Here is a 21,647-nt window from a genome sequence, read left to right on the forward strand (position 1 = left end):
GAGTCGTGCCCCCTATCTGAGTTTGTCTGTTTGTCAAGAAAATATGTAACTGCCCCCACACCAACATCATGAGCGATGTTGGTGTAGAGGGATTCCACATCCATTGTGACAATTAACGTACCTGGTGGTATGCGTATGGCGTTTAGACGTTCAATGAGGTGCATGGAGTCACGCAAGTAGGAATCCAGTTTTAATACAAAGGGCTGCAAGAAATGATCAAGGTAAGTACAGGCTTTTTCACTCAGGCTACCTATACCCGCCACTATAGGTCTTCCAGGTGGAGTGACAAGAGATTTGTGTACCTTCGGTACAAGGTAGAAAGTAGGTATTACTGGGTGGTCCACCATGAGGTATTTCATCTCTTGTTTGGTGATGATGTTTTGCATTAATGCTTGTTCAATCAATCGGTCCAATTTTCTTTTAAAGATGTCTGTTGGGTCTGTGGGTAAGATAGAATAGTAACTTTGGTTACCCAGTTGTCGTTTTGCTTCTGTCAGATACATATCTGTTGGCCATAGGACAATGTTACCCCCTTTGTCTGCCTCCTTTATAAGGAAGGCCTGATTTTCCCTTAGTGTGCATATCGCCCTTTGTTCTTCCCTACTAAGGTTGTTTTGTCGACATTTATCGATCGATAGTGCTTGAATATCCTTATAAGCACTCTGGAAAAAAATGTTAATGGCCGGGCAAAGGCTAAAGGGGGGCGTATATTGGGAAGGTACACGGATAGGAAATGTCGACAAAACAACCTTAGTAGGGAAGAACAAAGGGCGATATGCACACTAAGGGAAAATCAGGCCTTCCTTATAAAGGAGGCAGACAAAGGGGGTAACATTGTCCTATGGCCAACAGATATGTATCTGACAGAAGCAAAACGACAACTGGGTAACCAAAGTTACTATTCTATCTTACCCACAGACCCAACAGACATCTTTAAAAGAAAATTGGACCGATTGATTGAACAAGCATTAATGCAAAACATCATCACCAAACAAGAGATGAAATACCTCATGGTGGACCACCCAGTAATACCTACTTTCTACCTTGTACCGAAGGTACACAAATCTCTTGTCACTCCACCTGGAAGACCTATAGTGGCGGGTATAGGTAGCCTGAGTGAAAAAGCCTGTACTTACCTTGATCATTTCTTGCAGCCCTTTGTATTAAAACTGGATTCCTACTTGCGTGACTCCATGCACCTCATTGAACGTCTAAACGCCATACGCATACCACCAGGTACGTTAATTGTCACAATGGATGTGGAATCCCTCTACACCAACATCGCTCATGATGTTGGTGTGGGGGCAGTTACATATTTTCTTGACAAACAGACAAACTCAGATAGGGGGCACGACTCCTTCCTGCTGGAGCTATTGGATTTTGTATTGAAACACAACTATTTTACCTTTGACAGGGCATTTTACCGCCAGGTGTCGGGAACTGCAATGGGCGCGCGCTGTGCTCCTTCCTATGCCAACCTATTTTTAGGTTGGTGGGAGGAGACCAGGGTGCGCCCATTGCGGTCCTTTAGGACCAAGGTGCTACATTGGTACCGATTTATAGATGATATTGTCCTCTTCTGGCAGGGAACCCAACAGGAATGTGTTGAATTCGTGACAGAACTGAATGCTAACCCCTATAATATTTACTTGGTCCCACAGATCTCCGAGAGTGAGGTTGATTTTTTAGACCTAAAGTTAACCATTCAGGATGGCAGCATTACCACTACACTCTTCAGGAAGAAAACAGCTACCAACAACTTACTACATTATACAAGCTTCCACCCGAAACACCAAAAAAACGGCATCCCGACCGGCCAGTTCATGAGAGTACGCAGAAACTGCAGCAATGACAGCGAGTTCAAAAAGAATGCTCTCGAACTGACCGCAAGACTACAAGCAAGGGGTTACCCCAAAAAAATTATTTCCAAGGCATATATGAGAGCGAAGAACTCCAACAGAGAGGACATCTTGAAACCCAAGTTTAAACCACCAGAAGAAAAAGTCAGATTTGTTACAACATATAACAATCAATGGCAAGACCTTTACAAAATTCTGGGAAAGAACTGGAACATCTTATTAAGCGAATCCAAGCTGGAAGCATACATTGATAACCATCCGACAATAACATCCAAAAGGGCACGTAATCTAAAAGATATCTTGGTCAACAGCCACTTCAAACGTCCCACAACCACAACGGGAGGCCATAAGCTAAAGGGTTCATATCCCTGCGGCAAATGTAACATCTGTCAATACATGACTCCTACCGATCATTTCGAGGATCCCGTAAATGGTAAGACATACCCACTCAGGCACTATATAAACTGCCGTACGAAGGATGTAATATATGCAATTACATGCTCTTGTCCCAAGATCTACATAGGACAGACATCACAGGAACTAAGAAAAAGAATCCAAAAGCATCTATCAACAATTTCCACAGCAAGACGAGACTTCAGCAGAGACAAAAGCCTCACCTCCGTAGCTTCACACTTCTATGGGCATCATGGAGGTAAGTGCGGGGGGATCCGGATAGTGGGACTGGAGAAAATCTCATTAAATATCAGAGGGGGAAGTACAACACCCCAGTTACTACAAAAGGAAACAAAATGGATTTTTCAAACCCAGTCCATGGCACCAAGAGGACTGAATGAGGAATTCCTTTTTACAGGATTTTATAAAAAGTAGACATATGAATCCTCAGTAGTATCCACATCTTAAAGTATGATACTCACCATGCAAATGTGGCATCCAACTAATGTACCTGCATGACAGTATGGATACTTAACACACCAAGTAATAAAAGACACTACCAAAAGCGGTACACATAGTTTGGTTTTTTCACTTCTGTATTTATTTTGTTTTTTTTCCCTTTGCCTCTTACAGGAATGTCTTTTGCTTCTTTTTTTCAGGCATCTTCACACTCTCAGGGATTTTCTGCACTTTGGCACTTTATATTAGACCCCAACTCAACTATCAACACTGACAATTTTGAAGAAAATTTAATTAATAATAGTATATGCACCTTATAACTAAGCACAAAGCACTTTGGATACACCATTGTATGTCATCATCTGTACTGTATTTTTGTTTCTAAATGAGAATAACATTTATATATTGTGCATGGTAACAATTTTGAATATATATGTCCTCGTAAAATATTGTTAATATCAAATGAACCCTAGGTACTAAAGAATTCTCCTACCATCAGAAAGTTGCTCCTTATATCTCACATTAATTTAAACACCTTTTGGTAATCCTAAAGCACCCTTTGCATACTGTTACCTGGATACGTATCCGCACCATTTTGTTGCTATGCGCCGGTCGCGGCACAACTCTCGCGATGTCTGCGCGGCCCGCGCGTGCGCGGCTTCCCCGGTATGGAGGTGGAGGTCCGGGGCGGCTGCGCATGCGCGGGTGCCGCGAGACGTTGCGGGAGGCTCGCGACAGACGCATCATCAGCAACAGGTGCAGACATTACATGCCATTCGCCATTGGCCCACAGGCTCACAGAACTTGTATATATATTGTAGACTTACCAACACCAAATCACCCCTGAGGAAGCCACAGTGGTGGCGATACGCGTGGGGACTAGCCCACAATCACTCCTCATTGCAAGCGGGGATCAGGTAATACCAGATCTACTGGCTACCGCATACGTTCTCACCCAGGCTATTTCAGCCTTTATACATTGGATATGGAGATACCTTTTTGCTCTTTGAGCCAGTTATTTGATCTTAAAGTTGTTTCTTATTCATGATTTGCTTGCATATGGTTATATAAGGAGTTTTTGTGTGTGGGGGGAATTTGACTGGTTGCATCATAACCAGTCCCCCATTGTAGCACGTATCTTCAAACGTGCAATTTTAAATGTTTTTATTGGTGTTTCTTTCTGTGTTTTGGAATAAATTTAAGATTTATTTTTTGTGAATATGGTATGGACCTTTGTTTCTTTGCACACCACTCTGTTTTTTTGACGCCATATTTTGGGCGCACGCGCCTTAAATAGCCATGTCGGCCCGCCCACTAGACTTCTGCAGGCCGGTCATGTGACTCTGCAGTGGTCACGTGCAGTCGTGGGTGGAGTCAGTAACTATGGACTCGGCGAGCTACGCAACATACCGCTCTCCACATCACTGACAGGGGTCCCACCCGTCATCCAAGGTTCGACCAATCAGGTCTGTTGCTACTAATGGGTAGGCGGGAGTAGGGGACCTCTAATCTCCAGCAACCTTTGTCGCATACATGGACCGCAATTTAAACGCCGTGGGGGCTGATTATTTACTATGCTCCCTTGGCAAAGTTGCTGAAAGAACAGGGAAAGAGACTATTGTTTAAGATCATGGCTGTAATGTTTCAGCTTTCCATACTGGTATGACGGCAAGAAAAATGCTTTTGTAGACTACACAAAATTTGATTATAAATATCAATGACCCATCAGTGAACTGATATCATTCACTAGTGTAACGGCCCGATTATATTACAGAAAAGAAGTAAAATTCAACATCTCGTTAAGGCCTTTGGGGGCCACTGTGTCCAGAAGAAAATCCATTTGGTTTCTCGTTGTAGGATTAATCTGTCCCAATTGCCCCCCCTCACTGGTTTCTGCACTGCCTCAATGCCATGGAATTTGATTTTGCTCACATCACCATTGTGTACCTGATTTATATGGCGGGCCAGTGGTGTGTCTCTTTTATGTGCTATGTCCCCCAGATGTGCTCCCACTCTCCTTCTTAGTTCACAGATGGTCTTGCCTATATATTCAATCCTGCATTCACAAACTGCTCGATATATCACCCCTTGTGTTTTGCAGTTTATGAATTGTTTAATTTTGTAAGTGGTGCCTGTCACTGTAGATGTGAATGAATCGCATCTAAGTATCTGGGGGCAGGCGACACATCCACTGCATTTAAAACTACCCGTGATTTTATTTGATCTATCAAGCCACGTACCGTTATGACTCTGGGTGAAGTGACTATGGACCAGTCTGTCTTTAAGCGATCTCCCCTTTCTGTATGTCACTGTTGCATGGGGGCTCACTACTTTCTTGATATCAGGGTCCATTAACAAGATGTCCCAGTGCCTTTCAAGTACCCTTTTTGCATCAGTGGCTCCATTATCAAAAGTCGTGATCAATCTGATCATTTTCTCCTCCTTGATCTCAATTTGCTTCTTGAGGAGGTCATGTCGATCTTTATGGAGTGCATTCTGGTAGGCTTCCCTTAAAATCTTATCCGGGTACCCCTTTGCTTGGAACCTCTGACGTAGGTCCTCTGCTTGTTTAATGAACGTACCCACGTCTGAGCAATTCCTTCTCAGGCGTAAGTACTGTCCCTTTGGGATGCCTCGTTTTAGGGGTATCGGATGACTACTCTCCCACCTCAGCAAAGAATTTGTTGAGGTAGTCTTACGGAAAATTTCAGTCTTCAGCGTTTGGTCTTTATCAATAGTGATGCGTACATCTAAAAATGGTAGGCTATTGGCAGAGCTCTCATGCGTAAAGCGTAGGCCTATCGGATTTATATTCAAATCCTTCACAAATCGCTCAAAGTCCTGGGAGGGGCCTTGCCAGATCACAAAGACGTCGTCTATGAATCTGTGCCACGCCTCGATCTTCGAGGTGTCTGGCGTGTCCTCCTCCCCAAAGATCATGGTTTCCTCCCACCAGCCCAGGAGCAAGTTGGCATAGGTTGGCGCACATGGCCAACCCATCGCCGTGCCCCTGAGCTGGTGGTAGAACCTTCCATTAAACAGAAAAAAATTCCTAGTAAGGCAAAATTCCAAAGCCCTTAGAATAAAATTGTTGTGACCCTCTTGTTGTATTCCTCTTGATCTTAGAAAATGTGCAACCGCTTTTAGACCCATGCTATGGGGTATAGAGGAATATAATGCCTCTACATCCACGCTTCCCAATATGTGTTCATGACTCAGGGAAATACCATCTAGCTTAGTCAAAAGGTCTAATGTGTCCCTTGTATAAGAGGGGAGTGTTAAAACAAACTCTCTCAGGACTTTATCCAAGTAAATCCCCAAATTTTGGGTTATATTACCTACCCCTGAAACTATGGGGCGTCCCTTTAATGGGGACAGCCCCTTGTGTATTTTAGGCAGGCCGTAAAATGTCGCTACAACAGGATTTTTTGGCAGTAAGTAATTAAATTCTGATTCATCAATCAGGCCGTCATTTTTGGCTTGTCTCAGAAGGATGTTTAATTCCTTCAAGTATACACTAGTCGGATTCATGGAAAGGATTTCATAGGTATCTTTATCTTTAAGTAGATCCATACACATTTCCTTATATTGTGGGGTCATCATAAGTACTATGTTGCCCCCTTTGTCCGAACTCTTAATTGTAATAGATGTATCATTTTGTAGTACCCGTAGGGCCTCCATTTCTGCCCTTGTGCAATTATATTGACTGAAGGAGTTATCTAGCTGTCTTAGGTCAGTGGTGACTCTGCTGAGGAATACGTCTACAGGTGAAACGTCCATACTAGGGGGGAGGCGGGTGCTTTTAAGTTTACAGTCGGTATATGGACCCCTGCCCGTCTGTGCCGGAATATTATCAGTCGCTAGACTGGTAAGTAGTCTTATATCTGGGAGGATCTCGTCCGGGATCCCCAACTCGGAACTAATTTGTCTATCCCGTTTAGTAAAATATTTGTGCCACTTTAGCTTCCGCACGAACAAGTTGAGGTCCTTCACCATACAAAAGAGGTCAAAGTCTGAACTAGGCACAAACGATAGGCCCTTTTGGAGGATACTTTTTTGGGACTCAGTCAGTACTAGGGAAGTAAGATTTATAATCTGTGTATCACTATGCTGGTTTATCTGGTCCAAGTCCTTCGGAGCTAAATGCTCTATTTCGGGCCTCCCTTCTGTTGAGTCCCTGGTAACCCCCGTTCCCTCAATTGGTAGGGGTATTCTAAAAAATCCCTATTTGGGTTTCCGGAGCCCCTGCTGCCTCTAGGACCCCCCCTACCGCCTCTACCTCTCCCTCTGTTTCTGGGTCGCTGTTGTTTTACAGAGGAATCAGTATCGGAGTTCTCTGTCTCCGTAAATGAAACGTCAGTGTCACGGATCACCTGTCTCCTACCTGCAACTGCAGAGTAGATTTTATTTTCTTTGAAGTCCTGCAGGTCACGCAAGTATTGGCGATGTTTGCGCTCTTTAACGTGATATTGAAACTTCTCAATTGCTGCTTGGAGGGCGCTCTCCCTATTTTTAAAGTCTGGCTCTCCCTCAAATTTTTTTGTTAGTTCTATTTGTTCCTGCAGTCTTGTCTCTAAGTTTGCTAATATCTTTTTTTCTTCTTCAAGCAATATTTGCATGAGCCTCAGCGAACTATTAGTCGCTTCGCGTTCCCACTTTGATACTAAAGTTGGCGATCGACACCTTTGCGCTGGAGTCAGTGTGATCCTCAACCCTCTTGGGACTATTGAATCGGGCCGTTACACTAGTGAATGATATCAGTTCACTGATGGGTCATTGATATTTATAATCAAATTTTGTGTAGTCTACAAAAGCATTTTTCTTGCCGTCATACCAGTATGGAAAGCTGAAACATTACAGCCATGATCTTAAACAATAGTCTCTTTCCCTGTTCTTTCAGCAACTTTGCCAAGGGAGCATAGTAAATAATCAGCCCCCACGGCGTTTAAATTGCGGTCCATGTATGCGACAAAGGTTGCTGGAGATTAGAGGTCCCCTACTCCCGCCTACCCATTAGTAGCAACAGACCTGATTGGTCGAACCTTGGATGACGGGTGGGACCCCTGTCAGTGATGTGGAGAGCGGTATGTTGCGTAGCTCGCCGAGTCCATAGTTACTGACTCCACCCACGACTGCACGTGACCACTGCAGAGTCACATGACCGGCCTGCAGAAGTCTAGTGGGCGGGCCGACATGGCTATTTAAGGCGCGTGCGCCCAAAATATGGCGCCAACGCCAGACAGTAACCTAGTGGATAGTGAGATATTGTCAGTGAGTGATGGGCCACTGCTCACACCCGACTTTAGTGATTTAATGATGCTATAGGGCCAAAGCCTGCATGTATTACTTGTGAAGAATGCGGTTTTCCTACTACGATACGCCGCAACCTGCTGAACTTTATTTCCCCTGAGGAGTGCATACGACAGTGCACGAAACGCGTAGGGAAAAGAACAATTACCAACTTCATAGTCCATGGTGCACTAGACTGCATGAAGGGATAGTCTTGGGGACCGCCCTTGTCATTAACAAAGGGTGTAAGATTGCAGAAAGGGCAATAACAGGGAAAGGCAGAACTCTTCCCTACAGAAGTACCGATGCATCCAAGCCCTATCGTGTGAAGACTGGTGAGACCAAACCTTTATATCTCCCTTACCCATTCTCTTTATATGCAGAGACATCATTAATGTGCATTAGTTTACCTGTTGACTTTTTGTGCTCAATACACTAGGCATATTTTAGATATTTGTATGTTCACGAATAATTTTATTTAAGCTTTGAGATTAAAAGTTAAGTTTTAAATTAATTGTTGTTAGCATTCTGCTGGTAATTTATCAACACCTGCATATAAAACCGGTGACAGGGCCCTGAGGATTGTACCAGGAAGGAGGGGAGGATACTGAAGAGGTGAGTATTTGTTTTATTTATTATTTTGTTTAACTTTAAAGGAAACCTACCACTTACAAGTGGTAGGTTTAGACACATATACATGGCACCAGGGGAACAAAGCCCCTATCGCCGTTTTATAAGTTATATTAACTTATAACTCGGCGCACCGCACTTGGGCACGGCACACCATGCGCATGCCCGTGCGTGCGCCGGATTCTAACGTGCTGGAGAGCTGGTGACGTCACCGAGCTCTCCGGCACACGCGCGCCTGTGCAACTTAGCACGGAGAAACAGGCCGTGCTAAGTTGCGCAGGCGCGCGTGTGCCGGAGAGCTCGGTGACGTCACCGGCTCTCCAGCACTTTAGAATCCGGCGCACGCACATGGTGCGCCTTGCCCAAGTGCGGTGCGCCGAGTTATAAGTTAATATAACTTATAAAACGGCGATAGGGGCTTTGTTCCCCTAACAAAAATATGCTCTGGCACCAGCTCACCCTGAGCTGGTGCCATGTATATGTGTCTAAACCTACCACTTTTTAAGTGGTAGGTTTCCTTTAAAGGCAATTTCAACTATATTACACAGTAAATAGTCCTCTGTCTGTTATGATAGACAATAGACATACACAAAGCACGGCTACCTTGTTGTAATAGGGAGAGGAATACCATTCCTTACCGTGAACCTATGGTGTCCAATGGGAATCATTATATTAACCCCTTAGGGACCTGGCCCTTTTTTTCGTTTTTCTCCCGGGCGGCGCCTAGTATGACGTCAGCAGCGGCACGTCATACTAGGCGCCTGTCGCCCGGGAGAGAACAATGGCGGCGCCCAGCACGATGTGACAGAAGATGAGCCGGGAAGCCAGAAGATGAGCCCCGCGGACATCGGGGGAGCAGCGCTGCACATCGGGGCCACCGGAGGGTGAGTATATAAGTTTATTATTTTTTTAAATTCTGGGCAGGCTGTATACTACTGGGGGCAAGCTGTATACTACTGGGGACTGGCTGTCTACTACTGAAGACTGGCTGTATACTACTGGGGGCAAGCTGTATACTACTGGGGGCAAGCTGGGCTGGCTGTATTCTACTGGGGGCAGGCTGTATACTACTGGGGGCAAGCTGGGCTGGCTGTATACTGCAGGAGGCAGGCTGTATACTACAGGGGGCAGGCTGTATATTATAGGGGGCTGGCTGGCTATATACTGGGGGAGGTCTGTGACCAATGCATTTCCCACCCTCGGCTTATACTCGAGTCGATAGATTTTCCCAGTTTTTGGTGGTAAAATTAGGGGTCTCGGCTTATACTCGGGTCGGTTTATACTCGAGTATATACGGTAATAACTTTTTCATACATGCACGGAGCTGTGGGTGGTGTCATTTTTTTGCGACTTTTGATGATGTTTTTAATGTTATCTTTTTGAGGACTGTATGGCCTTTTGATTACTTTTTATAGAATTTTTTATATTTTTCAAAAGTGGCATTTTCGACTTTGGGCGCCATTTTCCGTTACGGGGTTAAACGGTGGGAAAAATGGCTAATATATTTTGATCGGACATTTTGGGACATAATGATACCAAAGAAGTTTCTGATTCTTACTGTTTATTTGCTTTTATATGTGATCTAGGGAAAGGCGTGATTTAAACTTTTACTTTTTTTTACTATTTTTTCATATTTATTAAAATTTTTTTTTTTTTTTAAATTTTACCATTATTTCAGACCCTTAATTTAACCTTGCAGGGTCCGATTGCTAATACTATATACTGCAAGTGCATAGCTATTTCACTATGATTTCTAATAGCCTGCCATCTGCTGGCTATTAGAGATCATTGCACATGGCAAGCCTACGATTCTCAATGAGACTGTAGGCTGCCATAGCAACCGATCGCCGCCTCCGATGACATCATAGGGGCCGGCGATCGGCCATCCAAGATAGTGGCGCCCATGTAACGGTAAGTTATGAGCTGCGGTCGGGTTCAACCGTAGCACTTAACAGATTAACTGCCGCAATCGGTACCAGCACCGACCTCGGCAGTAACAAGCGGACGTCAGCTGTGCTATACTGCCGTCACCCGCTGTGTATGGAAAGAGCTCAGCTCGTTATATATATATATCACATACACCCACCGGCCAATTTATTAGGTACACCATGCTAGTAACGGTTTGGACCCCTTTTTGCCTTCAGAACTGCCTCAATTCTTCGTGGCATAGATTCAACAAGGTGCTGGAAGCATTCCTCAGAGATTTTGGTCCATATTGACATGATGGCATCACACAGTTGCCGCAGATTTGTGGGCTGCACATCCATGATGCAAATCTCCCGTTCCGTTGGATTGAGATCTGGTGACTGTGGAGGCCATTTGAGTACAGTGAACTCATTGTAATGTTCAAGAAACCAGTCTGAGATGATTCCAGCTTTATGACATGGAGCATTATGCTGCTGAAAGTAGCCATCAGATGTTGGGTACATTGTGGTCATAAAGGGATGGACATGGTCAGCAACAATACTCAGGTAGGCTGTGGCGTTGCAGCGTTGCTCAATTGGTACCAAGGGGCCCAAAGAGTGCCAAGAAAATATTCCCCACACCATGACACCACCACCACCAGCCTGAACCGTTGATACAAGGCAGGATGGATCCATGCTTTCATGTTGTTGACGCCAAATTCTGACCCTACCATCCGAATGTCGCAGCAGAAATCAAGACTCATCAGACCAGGCAACGTTTTTCCAATCTTCTACTGTCTAATTTCGATGAGCTTGTGCAAATTGTAGCCTCAGTTCCCTGTTCTTAGCTGAAAGGAGTGGCATCCGGTGTGGTCTTCTGCTGCTGTAGCCCATCTGCCTCAAAGTTCGACGTACTGTGCGTTCAGAGATGCTCTTCTGCCTACCTTGGTTGTAACGGGTGGCGATTTGAGTCACTGTTGCCTTTCTATCAGCTCGAACCAGTCTGCCCATTCTCCTCTGGCATCAACAAGGCATTCAAATCCCAGTAGATCAGCAGTTTCTGAAATACTCAGACCAGCCCTTCTGGCACCAACAACCATGCCACGTTCAAAGGCACTCAAATCACCTTTCTTCCCCATTCTGATGCTCGGTTTGAACTGCAGGAGATTGTCTTGACCATGTCTACATGCCTAAATGCACTGAGTTGCCGCCATGTGATTGGCTGATTAGAAATTAAGTGTTAATGAGCAGTTGGACAGGTGTACCTAATAAAGTGGCCGGTGAGTGTACATATTATGATATAGTTCGTCCTTGGTCACGAAGATGTTAAACCAGCTTCTTTTATTATATATTTCCTTGACTGATATAAATTATAGATTAGATTAATTTATATAATGTATATCAGTAACTGAAATAAATTATATACAGGCTGTCTCCAGGTTACATGCAGGATAAGTTCTTTAGGTTTGTACTTAAGTTGAATTTGTATTTAAGTCAGAAGTGGTATATTATATAATTGTAACTTCAGACAAATTTTTTTTCTGTCCCTGTGACAATTGGATTTTCAAAATGTTGTGCTGTCATGGGAACAAGGATTAACAATAAAATAAGATTACAGCTGTTCATTTCAGTCTGGGACTAAAGTAAAGCATCCAGGGAGCTTCACCAAAGGTGATAGTGGGCAGACAGGTATGTCTGTAACTAGGGCACCCTTAAGTCAGGGTCCACCTGTCAGAGATTTTTTTAATTTAGTAGGGTCATTTTTACATTGCTGCAAAATTCAACTCCTCCCCAGAAATAATAAAATCGGATAATAAATAATTTCAGGTGCCATTAAGATTCAAGTCTTAAAAATTAGGATTTGCATATTCCAGTTCTTGCTGCCTTTTCGCAGATTTAGAAAGAGCAGTACATTTGGCTTAGAGTATATTAAATGTAGTCTTCCACTGTGTATTCAAGAACCTAATTCTGCCGAGCAGTCTCTCATTTGAATCTGTATTTATTTATTTGTATATCGTGAATGAAACACTAAATCTCGGAAGATGATTATTTTCTTTTTAGTGCTCCAGTGTTTAATGCAAGGATAACCTAGGCAATTACCAATGAGTTGTGTTGTACCGAAATTACATCCTTCCAGTCTGCATGTATTGTTTAAAGAAAGGAACCATCAGTCTTCACTTCATTGTTATTCAGTTCACATCCATCACCACTGGAAGAACTAATGAAAATGTGAGGACTGCGCAATCTTATTTTACCATTGAGTATTTTCAATGTTCAGTGTATTGTTGTACCAAATTCTCTTGCCGTGTTTTGTAACATTGGAATTTGTGAACCTGACAATTACAAGATTCCTCAACCTGTCCAAAGAAAATAAACATTCAAAGATAATAAAGACTATGTTCACTGAAGTCAGATTCCAAAAGAGGGATACTGAGTAAATCTATACTGATTTGCACTGTATAATTGTAGACGGAAGGCCCTTTTGTTTCCGCCCTCCACAATGTAGCGTCCTTTTATGCAATGTACAAAAGCCCTACCAAGCAGTGCCTAATTCCAAGTGCCATACAACTTGGTCTCCAAATAACTACCATATTGTCATTTCATATTGTTGCCTAGACCAGGACCATGTACTCAATTACATTAATATAACCCAGTATTAAATAGCTAAATGATTCCCTATTTACTTGTAAGCAGTGTAAAACGTTCACGGAACTATGTTGTGGCACTTCGTATGGTACATTTACTTATTTATGCATCACAGTAGCTGATGCTGAATAATAACTCTGGAGCATCTTTACACTGCAAAGTCTAACCTTAAACCATTTATTAGTTCACTTGCTTTGCTAAAAATTTTTGTATCAAATTGATTTATCTTAAAGGAAATCTACTATTTGCTTTAATGCATTACAAACCAAACAAACCTTGAGGATGCTGTAACTACACTGATGTAGAAACATATCTTGTTTAATTCCTGAACCGAGTAGTTTTGCTGAAAAAACAATGATAAAATTATGATAATGAGGCTCTCTCAGTTCTTTGCATGGCTAAGCGCTTCTCCTCATCCTAATTATGCACTGCTTCAGCCTTGTCCCGCCCAGCATAAACTGATAATATGTCATCACTGTCAATCACTGCACCTCCCTCCACTCCCCCAGCTGCTGTCTGAGTCTCAGGTTGATTAGTCCTGTATAGATAGTTCAGGAAGCTCCGTGTAATGTGTTTATCTACCCACCCAGCTTTCCCAAGGTCCTGAATTTTATCTTTTTTTTTTTTAGCAGAACCACTCCATTCAGGGATTAAACAAGATATGTTTCTGCATACCTCCATGTCTATACTAAATATTATGCTGTACTATTATATTAGACCATACCTATGGTGTACCCATTCTCTTCTTCACCTTCTTTTAGGAAATGTAACAAAATTATTGAACTAAATTATTAAATAAACTTTTTTAGGGTTTCGAACCAGCTGCAGTGAGTAGCAGAGAAAATCAAAGAAATACCAAGTGCTATTATTTGTGGAAAAAAATATTATCACAGTTACTCTTAAAGACTTTATCAGGACTAGAGATGAGCAAGCACTTAAATGCTCGAGTGCTCGTTACTCGAGTCGAACTTTTCCCGATGCTCGAGTGCTCATATCGAATAACGAACCCCATTGAAGTCAATGGGAGACTCGAGCATTTTTCACTGAAGGAACACATTGAAAGAACACTGAAGAACACATTGCAGATGTTTGCAGATGTTTTCATTGAAAGAACACTGAAGAACACATTGCAGATGTTTCCGTACATCTGCTAACTTATTCGAAGACAGGAGTGCCAAACGGTGTTCTTCACAATAGTATGTGAAGAACACATTGCAGATGCTTCCATACATCTGCAATGTGTTCTTCACACATATTGTTCTTCACATACTATTGTGAAGAACACCGTTCGGCACTAATGTCTTCGGATAAGTTAACAGATGTACGGAACATCTGCAATGTGTTCTTCACTGTGTTCTTCACTTAAATGATCCTGTGTTCACTGTTTCGTTTCGAGTGCACTAATACTCGAACGAGCATAAAGCTCTGACGAGTTTACTCGCTCATCTCTAGTCAGGACCCATCATCTTTCCAAGTCCCAGATCCTTTAACACTGCTATTGTGTCCAGGTTGCAAATTCTATAGACTGGCCATACTTGCAAATCTATTAACTTTAAAGTAAAGTTTCAACAATCAATGAAGGTCCACGGGTGAAGTGAAAATATTATTATACCTTACCTATGGATTTTAACCTAGAAGCATCTGGCCAACAAAAAAGTTAAAAACAAACAAAAAAATAATCTATTAGATGAGTTCAGTTCAGTCTTTAGCTCTTTCTTACACCGCTAACCACTGGTAGTATGAAGGCTCTGACACAACTTTTTCTGAAAAATGCATTATTTTTTTTTTGCTCAGTGGATTTTAGCTCTTTACACTGTTTTGAATCCTGTAGTGTTTTGTAAGTATGTTAACTATAAAAATAGGACCAAGTGTTAAAAATACAGATCTCTTTTTTTTTACATCTTTTGGTGCAGCTTATTGGCAGCTACTCTTAAGCCCAAACATCTCATGGGGATCTGTTACATATGCCTTAAAGGAAACCTACCATATTGATTCTGATTAGATCTGATTGTAGGGACCTCCCCCTGCCTAACCTAACTTGTTAAAGACTTTATTTCTAGTAATATGTAAACATTTGACATGTATACTGTTTAAATAAGCACTTTCTTGGTTAAATCCATAGGTAAGCTTTATGTATGTTTCAGTTCAAATTCACCTTTGGGCTTTCTTTTATAACAAAGAGCGGTATGTGCAGGTATACTTGGAGCCAACACATACATAGCTATACTAACATAAACCGCAATTATCCACCGTGCCAATGTTATTGACTGATGTGTTAGGAAAAAGGAGGTAAACTAAATTTACATAATAACAAATAAACATGCCATATATTGTCACCAGGTTAATTAACTGAAACACTTGGTTTGTAAGAGTGCAGACAGTTCCTGGTTCTGATGTAAAGTTTGGATTTGCATTTTATACATATTAGTATGCACAGGATGAGAACATTGGTAACTGATAACTTGACTCCCCGGTGATATATAGTATTTAGTATTTTTAGTGTTAAAGGTGTATTCCCACGAAGACAAGTTTCTTATATGTACTCAGGATAACAAAATAATACATTCTTTAATTCACTGTTTTTAACAAAAATGCAGCAAGTCCAGCCTGTCTCTATCAGTCCTGGTGTACATGATTTCAGTTTTCCCTAGACACAACTCAGTAACTACTGACTTAAGGTCGGGTGGCGGCCATTTTGGATTTTTGTGGGAGATCATGCAGATGAGATTTCTATCTGTCTATGCTGTGTGGCTGTAGCTCTGCCCCCTACTCTCACTGCTCACATCCTGTCAACACATGTTGAGCACAGAGAGAGGCTGCAAACTACAAGCTACAAGCAGATAAGTGATCCGGGGGAAGGGGGAGACAGGAACATATATCTGTGAGATGTAGCATTGCTCACAGTGTAACACTGTAATGGTCTGTCAGCCTGTGTCTATCAGCCTCTGGGTAATCATCAAAATGTTTGCATTTAAAGCGAACCTATCATCAAGACACACATTTTCACTGAATGAGAGGTTCACATAGCCTTTTTAATACTTATTTACAATCTGCTTTTCATAATTAACATTAATGGTTATACTTATTTTTTTTATTTTTTAAGTTTACCTGTATCCCTGATAGCAAACTGCACACTTAGGGGTTGTCTTTTACAAGACCTTAATCATCATTACTGTGTATTTTCTGCCCTTCTATCTTTCTCCCTACCTCCTTCCTCCCCCTCCCTCAAGAAGCCGTTAGTTGACCCTGTGTTCCAAGTAAATCTCTGTCAGCTCATGTCTGCAGGACGGAGGTGGGGGGAGGAAGATCTAGTGGAGCAGAGAGGAGATGAAGATGATGGCAGCATCATTAACCAATATTAATGATAAAATCAGATTGGGAATTAGTATTAAACTGGCCATGGGAACCTTTTATTAGGGGAATATGTTCAGCATCCATTTTATTCTGCCAACTAGGTTTCCATCTTTGTATCTATAAGGATTACTCATTATCTCATTGTAAGATGGAGACTTTTTGAATATACAGTATTACTGATGGTTCTTCACAATTTAAGCAAACCTCCCAACTGTTCCGGATTTTGGGTTCTGTCCTGGGAGATAAATCCTCCAGACGCAGACAGTTGAATACAGTGGTGAAGTAGGGAGCCGGCAGCTGGTTTGGTCACCATTTGAGCCAGGGATGTCTTGTGTGAGAGAAGTCAGTAGGTGCAATGTTATGAAGTCATCACGCCTGCCAACTGCAGTGCTGTGCATAACAATTGCGGAGAAGCCAGTAGGTGCAATGTTATGATGTCATCACACCTGCCAACTGCAGTGCTGTGCATAACAATTGCGGAGAAGCCAGTAGGTGCAATGTTATGATGTCATCACACCTGCCAACTGCAGTGCTGTGCATAACAATTGCGGAGAAGCCAGTGGGTGCAATGTTATGATGTCATCACGCCTGCCAACTGCAGTGCTGTACATAACAACTGCGGAGAAGCCAGTAGGAGAAGACTGCTGTGGGGGAACAGTGTATATATATTGAGGTGCTGTGGGTTCTAATATAAGGAGCAGGAGGGACCACAATGTTCGACGTCAGGGTACAAAAAGTTATGGCATTATAAGTCTGTGCGTGGGGGAGTAAATAAAAGGGCATTACTATGTTGGGGTCACTAGGGGCCCTGTAGAGTGGGTATCATACTCTGTGAGGGTATGGGGCAGGGCAAAGGTCTGAATCATTTTAGTACTTTATAAAAATTATTATTATTTTACATTACCTGTAGCGTGTGGTTGGTCCCTGGAATGAGGTCTCAGCCTGTCTCAGTCTACTCTTGCATTCTTCTTTTGCATTCTACTCAGTGTGGAGTGTGGAGAAGAGGATCCTGAGACACAGGTACACACATGCTTCTTGCAGGGAGCCAGGTAATGTGAATTAAACTACTAAAATTATTCAGGATGCTGACAAAGGAATTTTTTAAATCCGCATAGCATGGGCTATTGGATCATGTTACCAGCTTAAAGATGCTACCAGGAGCTGCGTGCTGAAGATCTCAGGATAGGAGGATCGAAAGAGGCTACTGGGGCGTGGAGTAGCCGTGCCGTGTAGCTTCAGCCCGGCTACTCCACCCCCCACCCCTGATAGCCTCTTTCAATAATTTGCATATTAGGGCAATAAAAGATTTACAAACTTATCGGGCACTGAAAGATTAGCCCTAAAATGGGCCGTAATTGCATTTATTAGAGGAACCTGCCACTGGATCTACTTTAATAGGTAGACCCGAGATGGTAGGTTTCTTTTACTTTTTTTTTTTTTTTTTTTACAAAACACAAAACGTTGAAGGTGATGTCATTTAACTACAAAAAGCCATCAAAATGCATTAACCATGAGGCTTTTCTTTTAAAAATTATCAACCACAGCTGTGGTTTGTGACCATGTTAGCAAAGATGGCAGATCTCCAGTGAGACACAAAGAATGATTCTTACATCTTTTTTTGTATTTTCAGTTTTTCATCCTTTTTACATCTCAGTGGCACTTGTGGCATTGAAGAAACATTGAGGTCACCGGTGATTTTCTTTCTATGTTTTGATCTACTGTGACATGTTTTCTTCTGCAATATGGTGACAGTCCCACTTTATATAAGAATGACTAGTTCAAGCATTATACTAGGCAGGGGCACACAGTGTGAAGCATTAAGGTGTGCACTATGATTACTGAGCTTCCTTGGCATGCGCAGACAATTCTCCTTTCTTCACCTTCAGGAAAGAGAATTGAGAAGCCGGTGGCTCATACTGCAGCATTGCTTTTACACAGATTTATTTGGTCTTTATACTTTCTATTTTCTGTTTGTTGTGGCCAGTTGAATTTAGAACAAAGGAATGTGGTGAATTTTTCACTAATTATTATTATTTAGAGTCTGTAATACACTGTTTGTTCAAATTAACTGTATTGTGGCTGTTGTATTAATACATAGATGTACTCTCTATAAATCTCCCAGTTCAGCTGGTTTTCTGGAACATTTAAAGAATGCCGATGTATAAGTCTTAATGATTGTGTAATAAGGCTATATAATAGTTAACCACAGATTAATTAATTTTATCTAATTTAAAAGTGCCTTGAATCAAAACTCTGGTTTAATGATCCATGCAAATGTAGTAATATTAATCTTGGGAAATTCAGTATGGAGTACAGCTTTTAGTCTCAGCTACTTGTAAACAGCATTCATATTAATAGACCATACATTTCGATGAGCGGGAACATTGGATCTTACAGTATGTAAGCCTAAATGGGTAGTCCAAACTGTAAAAAAATAACACCTACAATGTAAAAAAGCAAAATAAAAAATTCCTCTCTTCTTTAACCTGACAATCCATTACAATGATGCTCGTTTAGTCTTTCTTTAGATTTAACTACCACTATAGCCACTCACTATACCAACTATATGCTGTGCTACTAGTATCATAATGGGTTGCTGGGAAGAGGCATGAAACTGCATTGTTGCTACTATTTGGCTCTAGTGGTCACTTGTGTTTTCGTTACCATGGACAGTACCTACAGTGCTATCCAGTTCTTTTTTGCTCTGCCTTGGAATGCTTGTAATGTCATAATTCCTCTGTTGGTATCTTTAAATTCTAGGCCTTCAAGACTAGAGAACCCTCTTAGATCAACCAGTTTAATTTAGAAAAACATCACTAATTCTCCCAAGGCCAAAATTGGCTGCGTTTGAGGTTGAATTCATAGGGTCACTAAGATGATAGGATCACTGTGTGTATGATGATGGTATGATAACAAGTAACAGGTCAGACCTTATCCACATTGCTGCTACTGGACAATGCCAGGGATTTTTCATCTAATGAACCACCGTGGAATATCTGCTACGTGGAGGCCCCATGCAAGAAACCTTAGAAGAGTTTTTATTTCATAATCACTGCCCATGATAAGGAGTAAAAAGTCACAAGTGATCATGGTAATATGAAACAAAATCCAAAGGGTTAATAAAATAAAGAAAATACATACAAGTATGCTGGAGAATGTACATATAGTACATTTTGAACCTGTGGATATATATGGGATTTGGTGAGTGAAGCATATGCACCTTTTGGTTTTCCCAGATTTTATGAATGAGCTTCCACATGACTTCAATATCTCTGCATGTCTGGTTTAGTCAGCAGATAGGGGGAGTTATGGGGCACATTCAGGGTTTCATTTAATTGAAAGGTGGAAATCTGATATTACGGCAAGTCATGTCTTATAGTTCTGTTTATGCAACTTTCTTTCATTTTTGCTCCTAAATAAGAACTCATTTTTCAAACTGACCTCTAACCTCTTGGTTACAAAACACTAATTACTTCATCGAAGTTCTGAAAACAAAAGAATTGAGAGAGATAATTAGTCCCATTAATCATTACTTGCCACATTCAACCATGTAATAGAATGCATACATACTCATATTGTTTGCTTATAATGCCGGCTTCTTTATTAAATGTAACATCCAAATTCTTCTCCAGACAAGCTGGAATCTCTTCATATAATACACCTCGGCAATTCCCCTGGATAATTGTGAGAGGGGGATGCTGCCACTATAAAGACAACCTTGATCACATGACAGAACTTTATCATGTTTCATACAATAGGTATATGGTAAGAGCCAGTCTCTTTAATCTAATCTTGTTAATTACTTTAGTATATGGGTCAGCGATCCTCAGTCTTGATATGTTATACTTTTTGGTAGAACCACATAAAAGGACAATATTTTGAGATAATGTTCTCATAAATTACAGACTCTTACAAGTCATGATAAAAGGACACCATCGTAACCAAAGAATGCTTTGATGGCATGTACACAGCATAGGGTAATTATATTCATTAATTATTTTTAGGTCGATGCCTGTTTTTAATGTTAGATGGTTTATTAGACTTTGTACCGTAATTTTGAAAACCTTACCACATATTGGCATTCATGGTGATGGTACTTTGATGGTGAGGAAATAATTTGCTTCTTTATGGCTGGGCATTTTATTGAGCTGAAGCTGGCCTCTGTATGAGGTATTTAAAAAGACAATAGTCTAAACCACAAAAACAGCTGTAGAGGTTAGTAAAAAAAAAAAAAAAGAATGTGTACTGACCTAATGAAAGTTGTTGTGACACAATCTGAAATACGCAGTTTATTAGTATGTGCATCAATAATTTCAGTATTTTTTTTTATTAAACAACGTTGTATTAAACTTTGTTCAAGAAGATTCTTCTTTTCTCCTTGTTTTCCTCCTCTCTCATGCGGTGTGCATTGTTTCTAAAAGCTGGAGAGTGCTTGCAGACCATCCAATAGGTGTTGTGCAGTGATGGCAGTTACAGACATCATTACTATGGTAACAGCAGGTCAGTCTGTTACATCATCACTGGAAGTAGAGTATAAGAGGGAGGAGCTGTTATCCTGATTGCAGAAAAAAGGGAGTGGTGGTCATCTTTGAGTTACCTACGCCGACACTAAAAAGCTCATACAATTTTCTAGATTATAGAAGCAAACTATTTAAGCCTTGTTCTGTGATTAATGACACTGAGTTTTGTTGCGTTAATTTATTTATGGTATTATGGGTTTTTGTAACAGACAGTCATATTCCCACAATACCCCTATTATCAACTTTTGAAAAGTCGCTCATCATAAATCTGACGTGAACATCTGAATGATCTTGATACATTTTGCGTAAGTTAGATGCTGTGGGTGGGTGGTGTGGGTAGACAAAACTTGCAAACTGGCGTATCTAAAATGATACATTTCCAAAATGATGTTTCCAGCATTCCTTAGCGATTTATAGTATGCAGGGCTGTGGAGTTGGAGTCATGATAAAACAGAACGACTCCACATGTATGATGAATTATAAAAAAACATTCTAAATTTCCCTTAAATGTCTGTACTATTCCTGATCTAAGGATTTAAGTAAAGGGTAAACTACATTTATTGGTCATAGTGTCATACTTTTTAACTTTAAAG

The 21,647-nt window shown here is 41.3% G+C and overlaps 1 protein-coding gene and 1 long non-coding RNA gene across 10 annotated transcripts in view; one reads left to right on the plus strand and one right to left on the minus strand.

Moving 5' to 3' along the window:
- SMYD3 (SET and MYND domain containing 3) overlaps positions 1–21,647 on the plus strand; it is a 400,119-nt gene that overhangs the window by 118,975 nt on the left and 259,497 nt on the right. The gene's annotated exons all lie outside the window — the stretch shown is intronic.
- Positions 1–21,647, minus strand: part of LOC140121511 (uncharacterized) — a 32,926-nt gene that overhangs the window by 5,188 nt on the left and 6,091 nt on the right. The window contains exons 2-4 of one of the 2 annotated variants that reach the window (XR_011854120.1): positions 20,785–21,054; positions 20,105–20,238; positions 19,976–20,019 (exon numbers count right to left, since the gene is read on the minus strand). This is a non-coding gene — a long non-coding RNA (uncharacterized lncRNA). The remainder of the gene's footprint in view (positions 1–19,975; positions 20,020–20,104; positions 20,239–20,784; positions 21,055–21,647) is intronic. The other variant, XR_011854121.1, reaches the window with a different exon arrangement.

This window comes from Engystomops pustulosus, chromosome 3, assembly GCF_040894005.1.
Source record: "Engystomops pustulosus chromosome 3, aEngPut4.maternal, whole genome shotgun sequence".
NCBI lineage: Eukaryota > Metazoa > Chordata > Amphibia > Anura > Leptodactylidae > Engystomops > Engystomops pustulosus.